The sequence below is a fragment of the Ursus americanus genome, chromosome 12 (assembly GCF_024610735.1).
Source record: "Ursus americanus isolate L20-20 chromosome 12, mUrsAme1.1.p, whole genome shotgun sequence".
Taxonomy (NCBI): Eukaryota; Metazoa; Chordata; class Mammalia; order Carnivora; family Ursidae; genus Ursus; species Ursus americanus.
In genome coordinates this window covers 52,606,155-52,612,471 of record NC_142138.1, presented here as the reverse complement: position 1 = coordinate 52,612,471, position 6,317 = coordinate 52,606,155, and the positions used below count along the sequence as shown (strand labels likewise).

Here is a 6,317-nt window from a genome sequence, read left to right as displayed (position 1 = left end):
GCAGATTAGGTGAGATTTGCTATCTGTCAATAGTGACAGGCTGGTGGACATGGCGTCCTGATAACAAGCCTGAAAGAAGGGGTAGCCAAAATTGAAAAACCCAAATGGGAGTGGTAAGATATGAAGAGAAGTATGCATATTCTCGCATATGGCTCATCCATGCCAAGCTGCTTCCAGTCTTCTGATACACCGTATCCCTTCACTCATGATCACATCGTGTTCGAGAGCATGGGTATTTAAACAAGATAGCCTCAGAGAGCCTAGCAGCCTGACATACCTGAGAAAAGCTACCCACCTCTTTGGGTGAGAGATTTCACACCTCTAAAGGGAAGTGGTGATGCCCATTCCTTAGAATGACTGCAGAGCATGTAAATTACGCATCAGAGAGTGTCCCCGGGAGGCACAAAGTAAAGGCTAATTTGTTGCCTTTTGTCATGTTCTGTCCTCTGCCAGGAAGTACTGATCTTACATTTCACTCCTCCTTCAGTTTTCACTCCTCATTACTTCCTCAGTGAACCCTCATTCCAACTCTCATTTTGGATTAATTCCATTTAGTTCATACAGTTCCTAGAATTTGATACTGGAGTTGGTTGTTACTATATCAGTCTTTCTCATTAGATTATTAGTTTCTTGAAATCAGTGACTATATCTTCTCAATATCTGTAGCCCACACACTGAGTATAGGGCCTGGTACAGAGTACTTATTAACGCTTTGCTGAAATGATTTGAACTAAATGCATGATGACTCATATCAAAAAGCCTTGCCTCATATATTTTATTATGAAGCCCCCAACCTGCTTTGTACAGTCTCCCTGGTACTTCCAACCTTACTTTGTAGTCTTCAGCTTGTAACTCCACGGCACTGCGATGTCTGTTTCTTTTTTGGACACTCTTTGAGAACACAGTGTATGGCATCTAATTTTCTGGAACCCCTTCATCCACAGTACCAAGCACGTTTTCAGAGCCCAATACGTGCTCATTGAGAACTTAACTATATAAATGGCTGGATGGTTGAATCTACTAAGAAAATAACATTTAAAAACTAGGAAAATGACATGCAATGAATGCTTACCTTTTAAACCAGGATTTATAAATTTGCTCTGATATGAAATATAATGAATTTTTCATTTACACTTTACTTGAACCATGAAAAGAAAAGGTAAATGGTCAAATATATCCACTTTTTGATCTATCAACTGGTTCATCTTCATCATCTTCAAATCACCTTTTATGTTGACTATGATTCCTATCTCATGACTAATACAGTTTACTGACAGATAATTTTGCTCAGTGGATGGTGGTAAGAAAACTAAATTTTATTTGTCTTAATAATTAATTCATTTGTTTGTAAAGACAATTATTGTCTAATTTTACCATTTTAACATATGTTCATATGAACACAGGCTTAAAATGTTGTATTTACAATTCAGAATAATACCCCATCTACATAGACCATGACTTAGTGATATAAGTCAGATCTCTCCAAATCTAATATGATCAAGAAAGCCTACCTTTCTTTCATTTTTCTTTTTTTCTCTCTTTATTTTCAGGAGAGGTCTTTCTTCCATACCCACTCCTATTTCTCTCTTCCAAAGGTCCATCTTGTTCTACCTGCACAACTGTGGTATCTCCCCATTGGTCTACCCACATGATTTTTAATTAGTTTTCCAGGATGTACCCAGGATAAATATTTCAAAACAAAACTCTGAAAATTGCTCACAATGCATAGAATTCCTGTTGTTCATAGGATAAGGATTAAACAAGGTGCAGACAGATTATGACCTGCCCTACTTCTCTAGTCTCCCACAGTCCCATCTTTATAATCGTCATCTGTGCTCAACCATCTTGCTTTCATTGCTTCTTTTTCATTTGCTGTAAATATCATGTTTAACACATATCATGTTTCATTCACCTGGATATCTCTTCTGGCATCCCCCTTTTTAACTAGTAAACTCTTACTCATCTTTCAAATATCACCTTAAAAATTATGGCTTTGGCTTTCCAGTTTCTTCTTGGATTAAAGAGAGGTGGAAAGAGTCCTGCTATCACGCTGACAAAAACAAAAAATCCAGGCAAAATGCAAGTTCATAACTTTTCTTAAACCAAAGAACTGAGGTCACGGCACAACCAACTAATGCAAAATCTAAGGAGAGACTAAAGACTTCGGGGAGGCGGGTGGATAAGACATGAGCACTTCTTCACCTGAGATGATGGAGCCAAGTACTGATGAGAAGAATGCAGCTTGAGGTGCTAATGAATTAGCTCCTGACAGCATGTTTTTAGTGTGAGATGGGAGGATTCAGGCGCTGCGTGTAGGGGGGAGTTCACACCTACTTGTAGGTTTTTCTACATGCATCTCATACCTCATAAGAGATTCACAAAAAGATTGATGAAAGTTCTGAGGAAGAGTCCCTCATGGTGCAAGTTTAAGGGAGAGGAAGGGCAATGTCAGCAGGAGAAGCACAAGCCCCGTTTGAATACTCCTTCCCCATCTGCCCCTACAGAACTTACCGTGGTAGAAGAGCAGGGAGCACCGCACCTTTCAGGGCATTGGTGAAAACTAGTGAAACAACAGTAAGGGAAGGATCAGAATACATGCTTGTCCAGAACTACAGCTGCCGTAGGGGTGAGCACAAGCTACGACCAGACTAAAAGTTAATGAGTAACAGGTCAACAATTCTCCTGGAAGATGACCAGAATAAAGAAGGCTGGAGAGGAATGCTCTCTCAGGCACACCGCAAGGAGATCTGCAGCTGAGGATGAATCAGAAATGATAAAACCATAAAGAAAACCATCCCCACCCAGAACACACATTATCTCCAGAGGAATTAGGTGACTAAGGTGCCCTGAGGGTAACAATAGCAACTAAACAACCCAAACCAAGGCCACTTCTCTTTAGATGGCTTCAAATCTGCACAATAAAGGTCTCCAGAAGGAGAGGCATGATAATTTCTAGCCCCCCCCAAAAGTGTTCTTTACCTCAGTAACTACAGTCTTATATAGAATGTCTATTTTCTTTCTACAAAATATTACAAGGTTTATGAAAAATTAAATAATGAACAATGCATTTCCAAGAGACAAAGATAATCAATAAAACTAGGCTCATATTTGAGACATATATTGAAAAGCTATGAGCAGAATGTTGAAATTAATGTTACACAGTTGACCCTTGAACAGCATGGGTTTGAACTATATGGATCTACATTTACATGGATTTTTTTAAAAAAATACAGTACAGTACTCTAAAATATTTTCTCTTCTTTATGATTTTTATCTTGTTCAGCTTACTTTATTCTAATGCAGCATACGATGCATGTAACATACACAGTATGTGTTAATCGGTTGTTTATGTTATTGGTGAGACTTCCAGTGAACAACAGGCTATCGGGCGGCAGACTGCTTGCAGGACACATTGGATGGCTCTGGGTGCTCCACGAGGACTGCAGAAAGCCCGAAAGGCCATCAGGGCAGGGAAGCCCAAGCTCCACTCTCAGAGCGGAAGAGGCCTGATGGAATCCACAAGTTGGGTTTTAGTTGCCACTGGATCGAGTTGGATGAAGTATTCTTAGAAACAGCAGAACAGTTGCAGAAGTTGCAGGATGGTAACCAGAGATGGTGCCAACGGGTGAAAGTGATGGAATGAAGTTGGTGCAGACTGGACGCATCCTCCACTACATAGTAGGGAAGCACCATCGCTTTGGGAGGACCTTAAGGACAGAGCCCTCATTGACATACACATGGAGGGGACGCTAGATCTGCTGGAACTGATTATCATGCATCCTTTCTTGAAACCAGATGATCAACAAAAACCACTGGTTAACATGGCCCAGAGGCTATAATTAGATGCTTGCCTGGGTTTGAAATGGTTTTAAAGGATCATGGGCGAAAGAGGTTTTGTTAGTAATCAGCTGAGCCTTGTGGACATGATTCTGCTCCAAACCATTCTGGCTCTAGAAGAGAAAGTCCCCACTATCCTGTCTGCACCTCCAGGAGTTCACAGTGAAAATAAGTAATATTCCTACAGCTAAGAATTTCCTTGAATGTGGCAGCAGGAAGAAGCCTTTTCCGGATGACATCTACATGCATAAGAGAGAAGCGTCTACATCTCCACGCTGTAAAACATCACATACATCTGTGAGTGAGAGCTAGTTCCTACAGATTTCTGCATCCACAATAGCATTTTAATGGGTGCCAGGCTGCTGGGAGCCCAGCTCTGTCATGGTGCTAGGTATAATTGTTCCTAAGTTGGGTCTTTCATGTCAAGACCTTTTCTAGAAACATCGACTTTTTTTTTGTCCAGCGAATAATTGTTATGCGACCTTTTTCTGAAAACCTTTTTGCAGAGGCTGGCATTTCAGTTAGATCAGATGCGGTTACTCACTTTGGATAACAAGGCTGGGCAGGGCTTCATGTTCTCCCTTGACCTTCTGCTTTCCTCTCCTTAAACCATTTTAAATACCCTCCAGTCTTTTCCTAATTTTTAGTGTTTAATGACAACAGAATATCTGGTGAATAACTCCTCTCAGCCATAATAAATCTGTGGTAGTAGTGATTATAGTCAATATTAGCCAAAATTAAGAATTTACAAAAAAAAAAAAAAACCCACAAACCACAATTGGCTATTGAGGGGGAGTCAAAAGTCCTATGTAGATTTTTGACTGCACGGGAGGTTGATGACCCAAACCCCAACTTATTCAAGATTCAATTGTAATATGATAAAATCTCTAATGAAAAAGGTAGACAGATGGGGCACCTGGGTGGCACAGCAGTTAAGCGTCTGCCTTCGGCTCAGGGCATGATCCCGGCATTATGGGATCGAGCCCCACATCAGGCTCCTCCGCTATGAGCCTGCTTCTCCCTCTCCCACTCCCCCTGCTTGTGTTCCCTCTCTCGCTGGATTCTCTATCTCTGTCGAATAAATAAATAAAATCTTTAAAAAAAAAAAAAGAAAAAGGTAGACAGCATGCAAGATGAAATGGGTAATTTCAGCAAAGTGGAATCTATAAGAAAGAAACAAAAAAGCTAGAAACAAACAAAAAACAGTAACAAAGATAAGGAATACCTTCAACATGTTTATGCCCAATACAGCCAATCAAAAATGCTCCCTATGCTCCACATACCCCCCAAAAAAGAAAAGAAAAAAAATTAATAACCTCAAAGATAGGTAAAAAACAAAAAAAGCATGAAAGTCGAAGAGAGGATCCAAGGACTATTGGACAATATTAACTGGTTTAATAAATGTATTCTTGGAATCCCAGAAGGAAAAGAAAAAGAAAATGGAGAAGAGAAATAATTGAGGAAATAATGGCAAAAATTTTTCCAAAATTAGTGACAGACACACAAAGACACACCCCACGCCCACCTGTTATATTCAACTGCAGAAAATAAATGAAAATGAGGAAAACTTGAAGGCAGCCAGAGAAAAAAGACACGTTACATAAAGAGGACCGAAGAACTGCAGCATGCTTCTCATCTGGAGTCATGCAAGCCAGATACACCAAATTGCTGTATTTAGTGTTGTAAAATAAATACATAAAAACTGCCCACATAGGATTCTATACACCCCCAAATATCTGTCAAAGTGAAGGAAAAAACATCTGCTTTATGCACACACACACTCACAATTTATTTCTAGTAGACTTGCACCACGAGAGATATTCAGGCAGAAGGACTATGAAATCAGACAAAAAGATGGATAAATCAAAAAGAAGGATGAACCCTGATATGGAATAAATGAATAAAAGCATAGATTTCAGTTTTCTTTCCTTACTTTTAAGAGCCGTAATAGATAGCTTTGTCTAAAGAAAATATAGTGATATATTGTATGCTTAAAGCGCATGTTAAAAGTAAAATGTATGACCTAAATAGCACGTGGGATTGGGGGGAAGAATTGATATTTTTAGCTGTGAGCACCTTGCTCTATGCTTTAAGTGATCTAATATACGTAAGTAGACAGCATGAATGTTACATAACAGATAATGTAACACTATATGCAAGGGCTTCAACTCCAGGAATGACTACTAATTTTTTTAAGTTCTAAATAATTCCCGAGTAGAGACAAATTAGCATTATAAAACATGCTCAATTAACTCGGGAACAGGCATTAATTCCGTTTATTATATGCACTTATATTGCTTTATACACTTATTTCAGTTATAGGAACACACTTTTGAGTGATTTATTAGCTGAACACATTTTTTTCATAAACCATAAGCTTCATGACACCTGGGACCATATATGTTATTGCCTTAGATTATATCCCAAAGTCTAGCATGTATAATGGGCTCAATAAATATTTGTTGAATAAATGAGCAAAA

General features: G+C 39.1%; 1 pseudogene; it reads left to right on the top strand.

Annotated features, from left to right (window-relative positions):
* Positions 1 to 3,416: 3,416 nt before the first annotated feature.
* On the top strand, positions 3,417 to 4,149 carry LOC123794877 (glutathione S-transferase A4 pseudogene; annotated as a pseudogene).
* The last annotated feature ends 2,168 nt before the right edge of the window (positions 4,150 to 6,317 follow it).